This window comes from Panthera tigris, chromosome E3 (assembly GCF_018350195.1).
Source record: "Panthera tigris isolate Pti1 chromosome E3, P.tigris_Pti1_mat1.1, whole genome shotgun sequence".
NCBI classification, from domain to species: Eukaryota; Metazoa; Chordata; class Mammalia; order Carnivora; family Felidae; genus Panthera; species Panthera tigris.
Window position 1 is genome coordinate 14,944,490 of NC_056675.1, and position 18,717 is coordinate 14,963,206.

Genomic DNA, 18,717 nt, shown 5'->3' on the forward strand with positions numbered 1-18,717 from the left:
CCTACTTCAGATCGTGTCTCCCGCTCTTTCTGCCCCTGCCCTGCTCACACTGTCTCTCTCTCTCTCTCTCTCTCCAAAATAAATAAACATTTAAAAATATTTTTAAAAGTACATAAATAAAAGCAAGAAGTTAAAAAATAATAGAAAAGAAATGAAGAGGTGCACCCAGGTGGATCTGTCGGTTAATCGTCTGACTCTTGACTTCAGCTGAGGTCATGATCTCACGGTTTGTGAGTCTGAGCCCATGTCAGACTCTGTGCTGACAGTGTGGAGCCTGCTTGGGATTCTCTGTCTCCCTCTCTGCTCTTGCCCCACTCATGCACACACACTCTCACTCTCAAAAATAAACATCAAAAAAAAAAAAAAAGAGAGAAAGAAATGAAGAGATAAACAGCAAACTTGGAAAATTTTGCAACCTATAATAAATAAACAGTACTATTCTCTCTATTGAACTCATACAAGTCATTTTTTAAAACAGAACACCTCAGTAGAAAAAGAGACATAAAACATCAATATGCAATTCACAAAAGAACAAAATCAAATGGCTAAGAAGTGTATGAAAAAGAGAAATGTGCCTGCTTGCTTATGATCCCAGAAATCCAGGATAAAACAACAATGTGAAACTATTTTGGCTGTCAAATTTCAGGAAGCAATCAATGCCAATAGCAAATGTTGGGGACAATGCGTAAAAATGAGCCCTTTCATACATCCTGGCTGGAAAGAGAATGGAAACAACCTTGAGGAAAGGTCAAGTCCTTGACCTGGTCGTCCCGCTTCTAAGAATTTAATCCTTAGAAAACTACTTTCAAATGTGCAATATTTTTCGATAACAAAGACAAAGTCAAAAATACACACGTCCACTTGCGGGCTAGCATACATTCGTTAAAAATGGTGAGGAATAGAGCAGCTGTAGCAATCCAGAGAGACATCCACGACTTATTAAGTTAAAAAACAGCCGATACAAGGGCACCCTGGGTGGCTCGGTCGGTTGAGCGTCCAACTCTTGGTTTCGGCTCAGGTCGTGATCTCCCAGTTCGTGGGTTCGAGCCCTGCATTGGGCTATATGCTGTCAGCGCAGAGCCTGCTTGGGATTCTCTCTCTCTCCCTTTCTCCCTGCCCCTCCCTCACTTGTGCTTTCTCTCTCAAAATAAATAAATAAACTTTAAAAAACAGCTGATACAAGAGTACTGACTCACCAACCCCTTCTAAGAAATAGAGGAATACTTTGTAACGACATGCAACACCCACACCAGCACTCAGAACAAACTCCAGGGGACTTTAGCCCCAAACTGGGATCTGTGCTTATCTCTGGGTTCTTGGGACAAAGGGTAAATTTTACTTTCTTCCATTTGCTTCCTTTCTAATGTTTGGCCACAAATCTTGCTTTTGTGCTTAACATTTACATATGAGAAAGCAGTGACCAGATGGCAGAGGTTTCCTGCCCTGCGGGGTTGGTGAATTTTCGTTCCCATCATCCCAAGGGGGAATATATCCCCGAACATTTCTGAGTGAAAGCTGAACAGATCTAAACCCGGCAACTTGAGGCTACAACTGTTTCCGCCACTCTGTTTGCTCTGCCTGGCCGGCTCCGCCTGGGTGACTGATGACAGCCAGCATCTGGCAGGATGGGATGGCCAGGCGGCAAATGGCAGGGACAGAGCTGTGGCCGCAAGGCGGGCCCTCGTGGCACCCAGACAGGCGGGATCTAGGGAACCCCCACCCACAAGACCCAGCAAGAAGCTCTGAACGGAGGAAAGGAAGGGATCAGGGGTGTGTGGGAGGCATCCCATCCAGCCCCTCCAGGGTGAAGGGCTTAATGCACCCGCCCTCCGAGAGGCGCCTGCTGTTTACCAAATCTGGTAGACACAGGAACCCAAAGGGCGTCCTTGAGAAGAGTGAAATGTGACAATTTGTGCCAGCGTGGGGAAGGCAGAAAACAGAATGGCGACCCACCACACCCTTGCAGAGAATCGCTCTACCCTGTGCACCAGCTCAAACTCTATTTCCCAGGGATCTGCACGACAGAACCTGACCTCCTTGCTGTTACTTCCAAGGAGCGTCTGTTGCTGCTGGCCCAGAAGATCCTCTCGGCCCTCCCCTCCCTCTGCCAATTACCTAATGGGCTGGAAACTTCGCTCAAATTCATGAGGGGAGTTCCTACCGGAGAGGACCTTACAGGGAATGTTTTAACGTTAAGGCAAATAATTACTCCCTTATTCGTCTGGTCCAATGTATTTAAACGGTCCCTTTATAAAACACCTTCATTTTACACGTTGTTTCCTCTCCCGCTTCTCCAAAGAATTTGAGGTATTGAAAGGTGTACTTCATTGAAGACCTTCTCCTCCCCTACCAGCCACTTCCTCAGGGACAAGTGTCTGTGCCATCATCCCCATTTGACACTAGAGCAAACGATCACACAGCAAGTGATGGAGAAGATTACTTGCAGTGAGAACCACCTTGCAAACCAGTCAGGGCCCACTCTTACTCCACGGACATCCGAGTCTTAAGATCAAAGAGGCCCAAAGGCGCAGCTAGATCCCGACCCCCCCCCCCCAAGTACTGTGCTCCATTAAACTTAAGAAACATCTCCAGGGGCGCCTGGGTGGCTCAGTCGCTTGAGCGACTGACTCTCGGTTTCGGCTGGGGTTATGATCTCGCGGTTCGTGAGTTCGAGCCCGCGTTGGGCTCTGAGCCGACTGTGGGTGGATCCTGTCTGGGATTCTGTCTCTCCCTCTCTCTTTCTCTCTCTGCCCCTCCCTCGCTCTCTCTCTCTCTCAAAATAAATAAATAAACTTAAAAAAAAAAAAAGGTGACATCTCTAAACTTGTCTTCCAGGCAAAACACGGTGCCAGGCGCCATGGAAAAACCAAACGCACACCCGCACACGAGCAAGCACGCACACATGCACCCCGCCAAGCCCCTTAAAAGCCCTTACGATGTAGAAGAGGGAGAAGAAACTGTAAGTTAGTTCCTGGAGGGTCTATTGCCTCACCGGAAGGTGCCCCCCTTTCATGTTACCTTCCCAGGACTCGGCAGCTCTAAACGTGCGACAGAGCACAAGCCGATAAGCGTAAGAGTAAATGTGCAGGTAAGTGTGGGGAAAGCAAATTCAACTGCGGGAACCACGGAGCACTTCACTAGGAAGGTCAGGTTTAACTCGGCCTGTGAGCTGCCGACACAGCGCGGGCAAAGACACAGAGGTCTGTCGTCTGCTGGAACTTGACCAACGGGTCAATGCCCAAGGAGGTCAGATGAAAGGAGCCAAAGTCTTCGTCTCGAAAGATGCAGCTGGACCAGAGTGGCATGGCTGTCCTCGTGTTTCCAGGGGACGATGGGTCTGTAGGAGCTGGCTCCAGTCCAGGTCAGAGCAATGGCAATGGCGTCAGAATGTCGGGCACACACATAGAGAAATCACGCGTGGGTGGGGAGAAGGGGGCCAGAGGTGACAAGAGGCTTCTTATTCTCAGTGTCTGTCGGGAGCCTTTCCCTCCCGACCCTCAGAAGGAACCATCCTCCTGACAGCTGACTCTTGGACTTACAGCCACCCCAACTGCGAGAAAATACATTTCTCTGGTTTAATCCCCCCGGGCTGCGGGGCTTTGTTCCAGAAGCCCAGCAAACACATACAGAAAGGTAAGAGACGAGAAGTCCAGTCAGGAGAGTTCGTTCAGGAGGAAGTTACACGAGGAAAGGGGAGGTCAAGGGTGTCAAATGTTCCCCGGTGGGAGAGATGAGTCCACATGGTTAGATTTTAAAATGAGGTGAGAATGTCAGTGACCTTGTAAAAAGCCAGTTCACAATATATTAAGTATGTAAGACTTAAAAAGCAGGGGGCCAGGGAAACCTGCGTGGCTCAGCCAATCGAGCGTCTGACTTCGGCTCAGGTCATGATCTCGCGGTTTATGAGTTTGAGCCCCGCGTCGGGCTCTGTGCTGACAGCTTGGAGCCTGGAGCCTGCTTCGGATTCTGTGTCTCCCTCTCTCTCTGCCCCTCCCCTGTTCACATTCCATCTCTCTCTCTCTCTCAAAAATAAACACTAAAATTAAAAAAAAAAAAAAAAAAAGCAGGGAAACAACAAGTAGGTGTAACCGAACCAAAGTGGGCTCGGCTCGTGGGGAGTCAGAAACTGCACCGTCACACAAAGAAAACTTTTATTTGCAACAACTAAGGAGATCACTCATGGGGAATGGTTTCCAAAGCCATGACTCTCCAAGAGAGGGTGAATGGGTTCCTCCTGTTTGGGGTTAGGATGACTATTTAGATGGGGAAGCCTTGTCATCCTGCGTAGAGACGGGCATAAGATGTCACATGAGCCTTAAGGAAACGTGCCTGTATACTGTAATTGTATGTTATGTAAATGAGGCTGAGGCTCCTCCCTGGGCCGAGACTTTAGCGTTTTGATGATGCAAAGGCGACCCTAGGTCATTCCAGAGGTCAGCTCATGGTCCACCTGCGTGGGTGGGAGTCATGTTCAGCTCAAAGGATCTGGGTGGTCTGGGCCTGCCAGAGATTTTATCAGGACAGTCACCATCACCAGGGGGATGGTGGCAGGTTTCCTTGATCTGAGTGAAGCGGAAAGCTGGAGAAATGTTAAGACAAAGGTCAGTGAGTATAAGGCCGGGTCTTGGGATCTACACAGGGTTGGCCCACAGCAAAGGGTGAATGGGGCTGACAAGAATAAGGTGGAAAAGCGAGAGCAGCAAGGGGGGACTCTCCTTCTGGAAGCTTTGCATTCCAGAGAGGGAAATGGGGAGGCAGTGAGGTCAAGCAAAGTCTTGCGTTGACTTATGTTTATGAGCTTAAGGAAGGAAAATCTGAGATTTGAGTTGAGAAATGGAAGCCCATTAGATTAACGGCAAAGCCAAGTTTTCCTTGTAAAGGAGTTAAGGACGTCTGTTCCTCTGAAACAGGAAGACAGATGAGTATCTGAAGTAGAGATGGAGAATGTTGACGTCGAGGGTTACAGGAGTTGCAGTTCGTGCCCTTGATCCCCCCAAATAGGAGGCAAGGTCATCCCCTGAGAAGGCATATGGGTGAGAAGAGCGGGGTAACTAGGAAGCACAGAAGTATAGACATAGCAGATAGGACAAGAAATCAGCCTGGAGCTCAGGAGAAGGATTAGTAAAAAGAATCGGGGCCCCAGCTGTTGTTGAACAACATAACTTTTTAATGAAATCAACTGAGCTGGCTGAGAACTTGAAAAAGTAAATGCTTGACTTTATTCAAGGTTGAGGGTTGCACAGTGAAGACAGTAATAGGTCAGGAAGGTCAACGAGTACAGGGTTCTTGGGAATTCAGAGTAGAGGTAGTGGCCCAGGGTTCTACGCGAGGCTTGCTAATGACCTCTAAAGAGACAGAGTCATTACAGGTTACACGTCAGAAGGAGGCAGCTGCACAGTTATCCTAAAGAAGGAGTCCGCCAACCATAGGCCATGGGCCAAAATCCGGGCCACCCTTTGTTTTTGGAAGTAAAGTTTTGTTCCGACACAGCCACGCTCATTCATTTACATCCTGTCAATGGTGGCCTTCCTGCTACAACAGCAGGGGTGAGAAATTGCAGCAGGGACCACAAGACCTGCAAAGCCTAAAATATTCACTATCTGCCCCTTTCCAGAAAAAGTTTGCCAATCCCTAAAGGACCAGAACTGTAGCATGAAAAAGCAAGTGGCAACACCAAGCAAGCAAGAAGGGAGGGAGAGCCAAGACTAGGCCAAGCTGATGACCAAGGCAGCGGGCACGGGATTGGGTAAAGGGCACCATCAGGCGGCCCCAGCCTACGACCAAGGGCAGAGCAACCAGGGCAACCCTGAAAACCCAATGCAGAGAGCAAGCCTGAAGTGAGGGAGACTGCAGGGGTTTCCATCTGTCCCCTAGAACCCCCACAAGAGGCTCATATTGGGGGAATGAGCTAAATCAATATGAACAATCCAGCAAGAATGAGGCAAAGGCTTCACCATGAGTTCAGTGGGTGGCCACCAGAGAAGGATAGGGGCCAGCACAGAGTCCAGTGGGTGGCCAACATGGGACGGTGGTAGAGTCTGTAAGTCAGGGCAATACAGGTTATCTTTGACCTACCATACTCACAGGTGCCCCAACTGACATTCCAACCCTACCAACTGGCCGTGGATTCTCTTCTTTGTTTATGAACTAGGGTTTGCCCACATGTGCGTCCATCAAAGGACACATCTCCCGAGAGCCGGATGGGGAAAACAGGACAGGCCATCTGCCTCAGGACCAACTCCAATGGTGTGAGGGAGAGGGCATCCATGTGAAGGCAAAAGTGTCCCACGAGGCGAATGTCACAGTCAGAGTATGTATGACAACGTTCTATGGAAGTTTCCTGGACAATCGTAATTACAAAGGCAGGATAGCCTGGCAGCTTAAGGGCTCGGCTTCTAGTCGTGAGTCCAGCTTCCCTATTCATTAGCTGAGGGACTTTCAGCAAGGTGCTTGGCTTCTCCTCACCCATACAAACAGAAACAATAATGGTATCTACCTCACCAGGTTGTTGAAAGGATTAAAGGAGTTAACATATGTGAAGAACTCAGAAGGGAATACTTACATAACCATTAGCTATAATTATACTGCTTCAATCTTTATGCTAATTTTCATGTGCCCCTCAGTCTTCTACTCTATATAAAGGTTTGATCTTCTAGGGCAGAATACACACAACCCAGAGAAAGCAATGTCCTGTCCATTTCAGTCACCGAGTTTCACATCCACTGTCTTCGCCTCATGTCAGTTACAAAGCATAACGCGATGGGCAGGAAACCGTCCCCATCAACACTGACGTGCTGAAACAGGTGCCTTGAGTTGAAAAAGCAGCAAAAAAGGATCCAACAAAATATAATTTATTAGTCATCTGAACACGTCATGGCTGGGTGATAAATGCCAAGCACATCAATTATGAACTATTCTTACAACAGGTTTAACATCAGGGAACGCGACATCGGGGAACCTGTATGTCGCGAACGTTCCTTATTTGTTTCAACCACAGGAGAAAAACATTTGGGGTAAAAACGGTAAATGCAATTATTTTGCATGAAGCAGGGCAGCCTGCATCGGGGTCCCGCCTGGGAGCGGGCTGCTGAACATCTGTCAAAGTGTCAACTCAAACCACAGACGTGAAGAACTTCGTCAAGCTTCCGCGTAGCTAACTGAAGTTGGCGGGGTGGCGGAGGGAGAGGATGGAAAATCACAGGTAGAATACATCTCTCAGTTCTCAGGTGCCTTTAATGTGACTATATCTGCAGTCTTTCTGGATGTCTCTGTCCTCTGATGGCCCTGCACCGGGAGCAGTGCTGGGGGGAGGGGAGGGACGTTCTCCTCCAGCCTCGCTTTCCTCCTCTTTGTCTCATGTCCACAGCAGCCCTGACCAGATGATGTGGCTCAGGGCAAATCACTCGGGGTCTCAGTGTCCTCCCCTCCAAAACCCAAGTCGTTCGGACTGGATAATTCCTAAGGTCCCTTCCAGCTCTCCGAGCTTCTGATCCCAACTGTATAAATGCTGGCCAGAGACAGAACACGCTGGATCCTGAAGGACAAGTAAATGCAAGTCACTGTACCCATGATACCAACTTTTGGTCTCCAATACCGGAGCGATGATGTTTAAGTGTCCAGAGAACTTTAATGAATATTTAATTGCTCTATTCTTTATAAGAATATATAAAGATGGGAGGCAGGCTCCGGGCCTCCTGTTCTCCAACCCTACCCTGAGGGAACCAAAGATGCTGTAATATCATGGAAAAGCAATGGTTCCAGAAGCCCTCCATGTGAAGCTAAGGAAGGAAGGAAGACGATTCTTCTAACTAGGTCTTGCCCACCCAGGGAGTCCCAGAAGCAGTAGGGCCACTGGGGAAGAGGGGATGGGCGAAATAGGGGATCAAGGGGTCCAAACTTCCAGTGATAAAGTAAATCGCAGGGATATAACGTAATACAACATAGGGACTACAGTAATAATGTTGTAATAACTTTGTACGGTAACACGATAACTAGACCTAGTGAGGTCATCATTTGATGATGTATACAAATATGGAATGCCCATGTTGTACACCTGAAACTAATCTAATACTGTATGTCAGTTATAAATCAAGAAAAAGGAAAGAAGAATAAAGGCAGGCAGGCAGGAAGGAAAGTAGGCAGGCTCTAAGCCTGCTGCAGACCCAGGCATCAGGATTCACATTTGACCAAGATCCCCAGGTAATACGCAGGCACCTGTTTGAGAAAAGCTGTTCTCGACCCGGGTTCTCAACGGTGACTATACAGTGGAATCATCTGGGGTCTGGGTCCCACCCCAAGATGCTGACATCACCCGTCTGGGCTGTGACGATGGGGCATTAGGATTTTTTTAAGGCTCCCCAGGGGATTCGAATGTGCAGACAACTGAGAAACACTGAACTAAATCTTCCACTTCAGGTTCTAAAACTCAAATCCAGGGGTGCCTGAGTGGCTCAGTCGGTTGAGCGTCCGACTTCAGCTCAGGTCACGGTCTCGCCGTTTGTGAGTTTGAGCCCCGCGTCAGACTCTGTGCCGACAGCTCGGAACCTGGAGCCTGCTTCGGATTCTGTGTCTTCCTCTCTCTCCGTCCCTCCCCTGCTCAAGCTCTGTCTCTCTCTGTCTCAAAAATGAATAAAAAACATTAAAAAAAAATTTTTTTTAACTCAAATCCAGGGCCAGCCAACCTCCCTCTGGAGAGGTCTGTATCACCTTTCCCAAGACCACAGGAGGTCACCCACTCCCAGGAATTCCAAATCGGTACCTGCCTCTTGCATTTACCATCCCCCCTAGCGACTAGGCTCCTATAGGGCGCGGCCACTTACAGAGAGTGCTGCCTATCAGCACTGGCTCGTTCCCTCTCTCTCTCTTGTGCCCACGGCAGTGCTCCAAATCAGAGGACAGAACTTTCTTCTTCGGCAACACCTTTCATCCAGGGATCTCCAAGCACACGACTCCCCAGGGCCCATCGCTTTAGTCCCTTCTGCTATGCAAGATTCTGAGTCAGCCTGCAGCACGGATAATAATTGAAGGCTGACAACAATCTCTGAGTGTGAGTCCACTGAGTATCAGCACTTATGTTTCCTTCATTTTTAAAAATTCTTCTTAAAGTTTATTTGTTTTGAGAGAGAGAGAGAGAGAGAGAGAGAGAGAGAGAGGGAGAGAGCAGGGGAGGGGCAGGGAGAGAGGGGGAGAGAGAGAATCCCAAGCAGGCTCCACAATGTCAGCTTGAACTCATGCACCGTGAGATCACGAACTGAGCCGAAAGCAAGAGTGGGTCGCTTAACCAACTGAGCCACCCAGGCGCCCCTCCCTCATTTTCAGACCCGTGGTTCCTCCTGTTGCCCACTGCCCTTGGATGGCTCCATGGATCCTGTGCGTCTGGGTTTCTGAGAGCGGCGTGTATCTCTGGGTGTAAGAAGTACAGAACTTTGGTATTTGTTAGGATCACACAAGGCAGAAGCCAGCAGCACTTAAATCTAGCAGAGCAAGACGTGGGTTAGCGTCCATGCAACTAACTTGAGGGCTGGGTCGGAGAACCACCGGCCTCAGCTGAAGGCAGACAGTCTGTCCTCTACCGGCTACCACTTCATGTCTCACGAAGCGGAAGGACTGGGGCCACCCAGGAAACAGACCTGAAAGCCACACACCCCGCAGATCCCTCTTTACGGCTCCGCATCCATGAGTTCGCCCAAAAAAGTCATTTTTTAACTGTTTATTTTTGAGAGAGAGAGAGAGAGAGAGAGAGCACGTGGACACACGCAAGAAGGGGAAGGGCAGAGAGAGAGGGGGGACAGCACAGAGCCCGATGTGGGACTTGAACTCACAAACTGCGAGATCATGACCTGAGCCAAAGTTGGACGCTTAACCCGCTGAGCCACCCAGGCGCCCCCCCCCCCCAAAAAAAAACCTGATTGAACCACAGTGATTTCACAAAGTCAGATGCCGATCTTTCTTGCAGGGAGTCTGTCTGTGACAGCCAGGGGAAGGTGGGGACTTCAGCTGGTGAGTCACAAGCCTCCGGGGCCCCGCCTGCAGTGGTGCTGATTCCCTTCCACCACATTCTGACCCTGGGCACGTGACCGAACCTCGCTGCATTTCCGCATCTCCATCTGTAAAATGGGGGAAGCACTAATCCTCAGGGAGCTGACGGCACATAGGAAGCACTCGGCAGGTTCGCTATTAGCCCTGTCACTTCCTGTTGGAGGGGGAATGTGTGTTTATGTGTCTGTGCATAAAATGAATCATCAACCATCGACCAGATTAAATAACAAAGCAACTGGTTTTAAGAACACGCAGCAGGAACGCTGGAGGCTGAAATGCTACATCGACTTGCCGTACAGATGTTTGAAGTTTTCTTACCAGACTATAAAAATGTTTACACAGTAATTAGGCCTGTTATCAGTACGCAAACAGATTACACTCTACAGAACGAATGAACAGCTCAGAAACCCATTTTTCATCAGGTTCAGAGCGCTTTCCTAATTCTTGGGTTTACCAAAATAAATTCACTTCCTGACAACACGGAGCCACTGCTGAGTGCCGGAGAGCGGCGCCCGGGTGGGGGAATCGGCGGAGGGCGCACACACGCGCGCACACACACACACACCCCCCACTTACTCTCTCCGGTCTTCAATTTCCCCCCTGTAAAATGAGACAACCCGAGGCCCCCTCTCCATGGCTCTATTCCATTACCATCATTCTCTTCGGAGCACATACTTGCTCTCCTTTTCATCAAGAAAGGACGTGTTTAATTATGGTAATGATGGGGAAGGTGGTAATTCTGCTGAATCACATAATGAGACTCCAATCCCACTCTCGTTCGGTTACATTAACATGGACTTTGGGCCACTCATTCCTGGCTCGTGAGTCCCCAAGATCCAGTCTGCGCGACGAGGCCACGCAGACAGACGGCTCTTCCCAAACGCATGGGCAGTGGCTTAAGTAACACTTCACTGAGTGTTATTCTTTTCCCGTTTTCAAGGGACGAAAGAGTATTCTGTGGTAATAAATATGTCACCAAAATAATTGGCTCAGCTCCCTGGTTTGCTCCTCCTAAGTTTCCGTATCGGCTAACTTTTGTTAATGAAAACAATGCAATCGTGATACCAACTTTTGGGCTCCAGTCCTAGAACAATAATGTTTCAAGGCTCAGAGATGAACTTTTAATGAGTATTTAATTGCTCGATTCTTTATAAGCATAAAGCGTGCTTTCAGTGAACACTCTGAATACCAAAAGGGCAAGATTCAGTTTCTCTTAGCTGAGTTATGTGTTCAAGTTTTCCCAATGGTTTTGTCGCAAGGGGGGAAAAGGTCATCTGGGTAAGAGCTCGAGAGGAAGGAATTTTGCAGAGTAATTTGGATAGGGTGATTTGTTTTAGCAATATTCCAAAATCCTTCAACAAAGTATGGATGCAGGGATCTGAAACACACACGGAAAAAAAAAAAAATCGAACAATATATGACCAGAAATGTTAACGGTCTGGGGAACGACAGGGCAGAAAGGTACTTTTATTTTTTTTATATAACATTTCTGTGTTGCTTTAATTTCTTATAAAAGAAAGAGAATGTTTGCTCTCCGCACTAAAAATATTTTTTAAGCATAAAACAAAGCGCCACCGATTGGACAGCTGGTGTCGACTATAAACATCCTCTTTTCTGGCCCAACCAGGACCGTGGGTTTTGACATCAACCTTTCCAGAAATGAAACGGGAGGGGGAAAGTGTGTAGCAGACAGAATCTCACAACACCCCTTAAAATCATTTTTTCCTGATTATAAAAGAAACGTGTGCTCATCTTCAGGAACGTAAAAATCATCTGCAATGCCAACACCTTTGGACAGCAGCGTTAATATATTTAGTCCACTCCTTTCCATTATTCTATACCATGTTTTTAAACAAAACTGAAATCATACTAGAAATGTGGTTTCAATTAACTGGTACAGTAGAAACCACTAAATTAAGGTCACCAATGCATTCTCTCTCCATCTGTTACTCTTAAACTCTACATTTTAACTCTGATGGATAAAAACCCACTTTATTGTACCAAGATGGTGCATACAGAATGCACAGCTGCCAGGGTGCTCTTTTGAAAACATAAATTATGTCACTCCCCCGTTTGAACCTCTCCGGCAGCCCCCATCAAACTCAGTGTCAAACCCAAACTCTACAAGGTGACTTCGCAGGCGCCCCATAAATGAGCCCCTGATTCTTTGAACTCGTCTTCTACCACATTAGCCTCCTTCCTGTTCTTCTAACGCACCCGTTTTGTTCCTACCTCAGGACCTTTGCACTGGCTGTTGCCACCACCCAGAAGTTCTTCTCCAGATCTTTCCCAACTTACTCAGCTTAAATATGGCTCCTCACTGAGAACTTTCTTGACCGCCCAATCTGAAGTGGCACCTCCAATTGTCTCAGATCATCAAATCTCATTGCCGATTTTTGTTCTTTTTACTGTAAGTTACACCACAAGACTATGAAAGCACCACCTCTAATTCACCATCTTCCCCAGACCTGAACCAGATATGCTCAATAAGTATCAGTTAAATGAATGAAAATGTTTTCAGAGTATCCAGATTTGTGGGGCAGGATATAAAGCAACCTACTTAAACAGGCCTTATTCACAGCAGCAGGGCCCCTTCATGAGACTCAAAAATAGGTCGTCACCTTCTCCTGCAGCCTGGTCACGGACAGCGGCCCACAGCACCGCCTGTGGGAAAACAAGTGAGTTACTCAGTCTTGGCCAGACCTTTGTTTTGCTTATCCAGACCATTACCTAAACCGGAAAGCCAGTGGCCACACTATACCCTTCCCTTTCTCCTACCCCTACATCAGTTACTTAGTAAGTCCTCTCTCCTGTGAAGGAAGTACCTAACATCTCTGCCACCATCTTCTAGCAGGATCATTCCAGAAAACTACTCTCCCCACCCCCAATGCCCTACCCAAAGCTCTGCTAATTGGACATTTCCTCTGAGCGCTTGAAATGTAGCAGAATTATGGAATGAGGAAGAGGAGGAGGAGGAAGAGGAAGGTGACGGAAAAGTTGACAGATTATGGGTGCTTCCATAGTACCCACTGGTATGGAACCGGAAAGCAAGTCTGCCTCGAAGATCCCCACCACCACCTAAGTCTCCCCCGCTCCGTGTCTGGCTCTTCAGCCCTGTGACTTCCCATCACAGGTTTTAGCCAGAGTTGCTGTCGGTTACCCACAACCTCGCTGGCATCCACGCCCCTGGTCTCCTTCCCGGCAAATCCATTCTCCGCCGGGTCTCCAACCAGACTTACCTACAACTCGAATCTGACCACACTGCCCACCCCCGACAGAGAAAGGCTGAGCCCCGAGTCCTGACCCAAGGTCTCCATCGTATCATTCCGGCCTCTTCTCTTGTTGCTCCCTCCCTCCACCTTCAAGCTCCAGGAACTGCGAACCCCAGGCTGCCTCCTCCTATTCTCCGTGCCTTTTCCCGCCCCTCTCGCCCCTGGCCCGCCCTATTTCCTCTGCATTGGAATACCCATTCAAGGCCGACCACCTCGCAATCATCTTTTAAGCTCAGCTCAGACGTCGCTGCCATGCTAGGCTGGATGCCTTCCGTCTCTGCTCACAAATGTGTAGCCCTAACACATGGCCTGCCTTCCCCACTAAACTGTGACTGTTTTGATGACAGGCGCTGTGTCATAGTCATCTCTGTATCCGTAACCACATAATAGGCGCCGAAGGCATTTTGGTTAGATGTTAAGTGATTAAACACATAATTCACTTTGAAAACCCCAGGTTGGAGGCAACAATGTGTTTTCGTTTTCCCCCTTTCTGACCGTATTCAGCACTACCCTCAAACTGAGCGACCGAGGGATCAGCCAGGGCTCTGCCCATCGCGAAGGATGATCGCTTGAGAGTCACGACGCACACTGTTTTCAAAAGCATCAGAGGCTGTCTCTGGTGGTGCTACCTGACGGTTCTCCATCACAAGAGGACCTTTCAGACACTCTGACGACATCAGTTTAGGCCTCCAGTGAAGGGCAGAGATGCCCCCTACCCCATACCAACGTGGGCACAGGCAGAGAACGTGCGAAGAAAGCATCAGCAGCCTACAATCGAAGCAACCCGGTCTGGAACTTGACACGGCTCCGGTGTGGGCACACCTGGAGGGCAGGGCACCTGCCTCCAGAGCTCCTCCGGTGCCCGGGCTTCCTCGTCGGGAACGACGAGCAAACGTAGGGTGCCCACTAAGGGGCTGGCGCTAAAGAAGGCATGGAAGGTCAGAGGCTACTCAGGCACTCCTCAGCTCATAAGCAGCACTGTGGGCTTAGACTCAGGAACCCAGCCTCTTAGAATCAAACCCTAAACCCTGCCTCTCACCCACAAGCTGCAACAGCCTCAGGAAAGGTATTTCGCTTCCCTGGGCATCAATTTCCAAATATGAAAAACAAGGATAACGTGAACTCAGATGTGGAAGTGTCCGGTACCAAGTAGGGACTCAGAGACAAGGTCTCCAAAGACCTTAAACCTCCCGAGTCCTACCAGAACCTGGGGGTTCCTCTCACTATAACAACTAGCGCCCCCTTCTGCCACCCAATGAGCACTGCATGGGCTGCCAGTACTGGTCAGGACTGGCAAAGCTGGGGCCAGCTAGGACCAGGCTCAAGGACCAGCTCACAGAGACCTCTCCCCAGCTGTTGACCCAGGAGCACACTGTCCCTCCCAACGCCACTTGCTATGGAAAAGAAATTTCTAGACTGGAGCCCAACCCTGCCCAATATTCAAGCCCTGATCAGAGGCCTCCCGCCGTGGAGACAAATGTTCAACTCACCTAAGCAGCTGTCCCACGCGCACCCTCACCGCCCCCCCCCATCCCCGCTGCCCCTTAGCGAGGAAAGCGGGTCGTCTTCTCCACGGAATCAACTGGATTAAACTATTTTCTTTCTAAAGAGCCCCTCTCCTGCACCCGCACGGAAGGCCTGATTACTGGCAATGAGCAACACTCAGAGTTCAGAGAAAGGTGGATCTTGATGAACAATTCTAAGAAGATTTAGCGCTCCTCCAATCAAATACGCTAGGGATTGTGTTACCGGACTGTTTGGCTTTCATTACTCCGCGTGGATACATCCAGTAGCCAACTTGGGTGTTGTGGACCAGCTTCTCGGTAAACAGAGCCTGTCTTCAGACAGCTAGTCTGAAGTGTCTGCAGTGAGCTCAGAAAGGGGGGCCACGCGGCTGGGCTTCCGCCCGCGCAGGCCGCTGGGGAACGCAGCCCCGGGCATCCACGGGGCATCCGTGGGGGCCGCCGCCGCCCGCCCAAGAGACTGGCAAAGTTCCGCAGCTCCGGGAATGCATCCTAAACCGGGTGTCACCGCAGAGCCCAGGAGAGGTCGGAGTGGCCCCCTCAGACTCCAGTCAAATCCTCAGATAAACAAGCAGCGAATACAATCCGGACTCCACCAACACTTCCTTCTTCGTCCCCCCCCCCCCAAAACTCCCTTCCACCCCACAAAGAGGAAATAAAAACCACCAACAAGCCAAGGAGGAGAGCTGGAGTCCAGCTTCGATTTAAAAAAAAAAAAAAAAAAAAAAAAAAAGCCCTGCTCTAGCCTCAAGACAATTTCACACCAAGTGGCTTTAAAACCCTTCCCAAAGCTCTGATGCCTGGATTGAAAAAGAGTTTATCTCTTTGACTGAAAGCCAGCGGTGAAAGCAGCAGAACGGGGCAATCTTAGGAGTTAGTTTTCCCATTTGCACAAATGCGGGGTGTCTGGACATCCCGAGGGCAGAAACCCACCCATTCTTCCTAGAGAAGGTCACCTAGCTCTAACGCGGAGGAGGATCTTATTCGCGTGAGACTGTCGTTATTAATTAGCACGCCTCGGGCTCCGGTGGCCACGACCCAGCACGGCCACACACGGCACCGGCTGCTGATCTCCGAGCCCGGCAAAGTCTCCTTTTCTGCGGAAAAACAGGCTCGGGGCCTGGGGATGGCGCCCCGGTCTTGGCACCCGGGGAACTGCAGGCACACTTGCACCTGGGCTCAGGGCTTCAAACCAACCGCAGGGAAAGGCGCCTTCTTCACGCACGCCTCCTCGGAGCGAAAAAGAGCAGTGGCAAACGCTGCGGCGGGTGGGGGCAGAGGGCGCACGTGGCGGGCGCCTCGGAGGCAAAACGCGGCCCTGGGTCCCCGCTCGGCAGCACCGTCCCGTCGGCGTGGGGCGTCCTCCGCTCGCCCTGGCCCCGGGGCCCGCCCCAGAACTACCTGCTGCTGCCTAGGCGCCCTCAGGCCAAGTCTGAGGAAGTTCACTCCCCGCCGCGCCAGTCCGGGGAGGCTGGGGCGCCGCGTAAACCCGGACTGCCCGGGACAACCGGAGCCCGCCCCTGCCCGGGCGCCCGACCCCGGGAACTGCCGGGGGCCCGGGGCCGGCCGAGCAGCGGCCAGGTCCCAGCCTGCACTCCCGAGGCCTCCCGGGTTATCCCGCGCTCCCCGGGGCCCGCGGACCCCGGGCGGGTGGCGACGAGAAGCGTGCGCCCCGGAGGGCTGGCAACCCGCGCCGGGGGTTGGGGGGGGGGTGGGGTGGGGGGGGAGCCGGAGGTGGAGGGAACCCTGCGTCCCGCCTCTCCCGATCGCCACGACCCCGGCTTCCCGGAGACCTGGAAGCCGCGCTGCTCTCCCACCTGGGCTGCGGTGCGGCTCCCTCTCCTCCCCTTCCTTCCCGCCGCCCGGGCGCCCGCGGCCGGGGGCGCGCAGCCCAGCGGCCCCCCGGCGCCGCGGACTCCGCGAGCGGCGCGCAGCCTGCAGCCCGCGCGGTCCGGGACGCCCGAGCGGGACGTCCGCGGCCCTTCCCGGCCCCACGCCCCCGGGCGGGCGGCCAGCAGCCACCCCCAGGGGAGGGCCAGGTGGCTCGGGCGGCCCCCGGCCCGCGCGGCGCCCTCCGCCGGAGCCAACAGGTACGGGAGGCGTTGTCCGCGGCCGGCCGGCCGGCCGCCCGCTCCGGGGCAGGGGCTCCGGCGCCGCGGAGAGGGGCGAGGACGGAGGGGAGAGGCGGGGGCGGAAGGCGCGGGAGGGCGCGAGCGGGCGGCGGCACTCACCTCTGGCTGGGCCGGGGCCGGCCGCGCGGCCCGCTGCCCCGAAGCCCGGGTTCCGAGGCGCCTCCGCGCGGCGCGGGGGGCTTCCTCCGAGGCCCGCAGGGAGGGGGCGGCGCGGCCGCAGGCGCCGGCGGGCAGCGCTCAGCCTGGCGCTCACACCCCCAGCCGGCAGCCGCGTCCCCGCGCCGGCATCCTCGCTGCCGCCGGCTCCCACGGCGCCCCGGGCCGCTCCCCAAGCGCGCGCCGGGCCGGCGCGAGCCCCTCGTCGGCTCGGAGCGCGATCCGGGCACGCTCCTCCCTGTCCTTGTCCTCTGCTCCCGTCTGGGGACGCGTGCCCCGCACCCCGGCACGGCGCGCTCCTCTACCCCTCCCGCTCCCGCTGGCCGTGCAGAGCCCCGGCGCGCGGGCTCAGCCCATGTGCGCGGCTGTCTCGCTGCGCCCCGGAGCCCAGTGGCCGAGGCCCCGCCGGAGTTGCGCGCCCTAGAAACTCCATGCAGCTCCGGCCTCCTCCCCGGCTCCTCCCCGGCGGGCCCCCCGGGGCCTGGAGGCCGCCCGCAGCGCCGTCCCCGCTCTGCCTCCGGCCGCCACAGGAGCCGGGGTCCAGGGCTCGCGTCGGCCACCCGCGCCCCGGCTGCTCCGAGGGACGGGGAGCCCCCACCCCCACCCCTTCGCCTCTCCAATGGCTCCCTCGGTTTCCAGGCAGCGCAACCTGAGGAACGCCTCGGCGCGCGCGCACTCACACTCGCACACACACACACACACACACACACACACGCACTGCACACACAGGCACACACGCGGGGGGCGAGCTGGAGCTTGGCAGACGGTCCTCCTTCTTTTCCTCCCCAAAGAAGCTGCCCACGTTAACTCCGGCAAACTGCCGTTTCTCCGTATTGGACAACTCGCCCGAGCGCCCCCCACCTTAACTGCTTCGTCCCCGGTGCCCACACCCTTGGGCCACAGTCCACACCTGCATCCCCGCCCGGGGGAAGGATGGGAGGCCGAGTCCAGGGGCGGGAGGGGGATTCAGCGTGCCCACCCCTGCCACCATCCAGGGAGGCCCGACTGCGGCCATCGCTCCCCTGGGACCCGGGAACACTTGGTTTGGCCCCCATTTCCCTTTCCAAGGTCACAGAATGGACCCGATGAGGGGGAAAGGGCGTTTGGACACAGGTGTGAGTTAGAACTCTCAAAGACTCTGTGTAACCGCCCGGTGCTGACCTCCGCCAAGTCCATCCTCAGACCCTTTTTCTGTCTGCCCCGTGCCTCGAGGACATTATAGCTCAGTCCCCAGTCAACTTTCCAGTCTCCACCAGTCTACCTCTCCTGTGCCCGGAAGCTGACAGAACACGCATTGCCACGAAGGTCTGTGTCGTCAGGTAAAAGAAAGAATCAAAACACCGAGATGGGTCTCAGACTGTCCAGTAGACAGAGTCAGGCGCCTGCCAGTCCCTTTCTGCTCCTCCCAAGAGTGTGCCAAAGGGGTAAGGAACAACCCACCTGGCTGGAGCAAGCTAGTCTTTCCTTACTGCACCCTCCTTTCCACAGTCCCAAGTTTCTTGCCCCCCTCTAGGTGGCAGAAAGACCGCTCACCAGCTCAGATGCCTCCGATTCCCAGGACCAAAGAAAAGGTGTATCTGAAAATTCTCACACCAA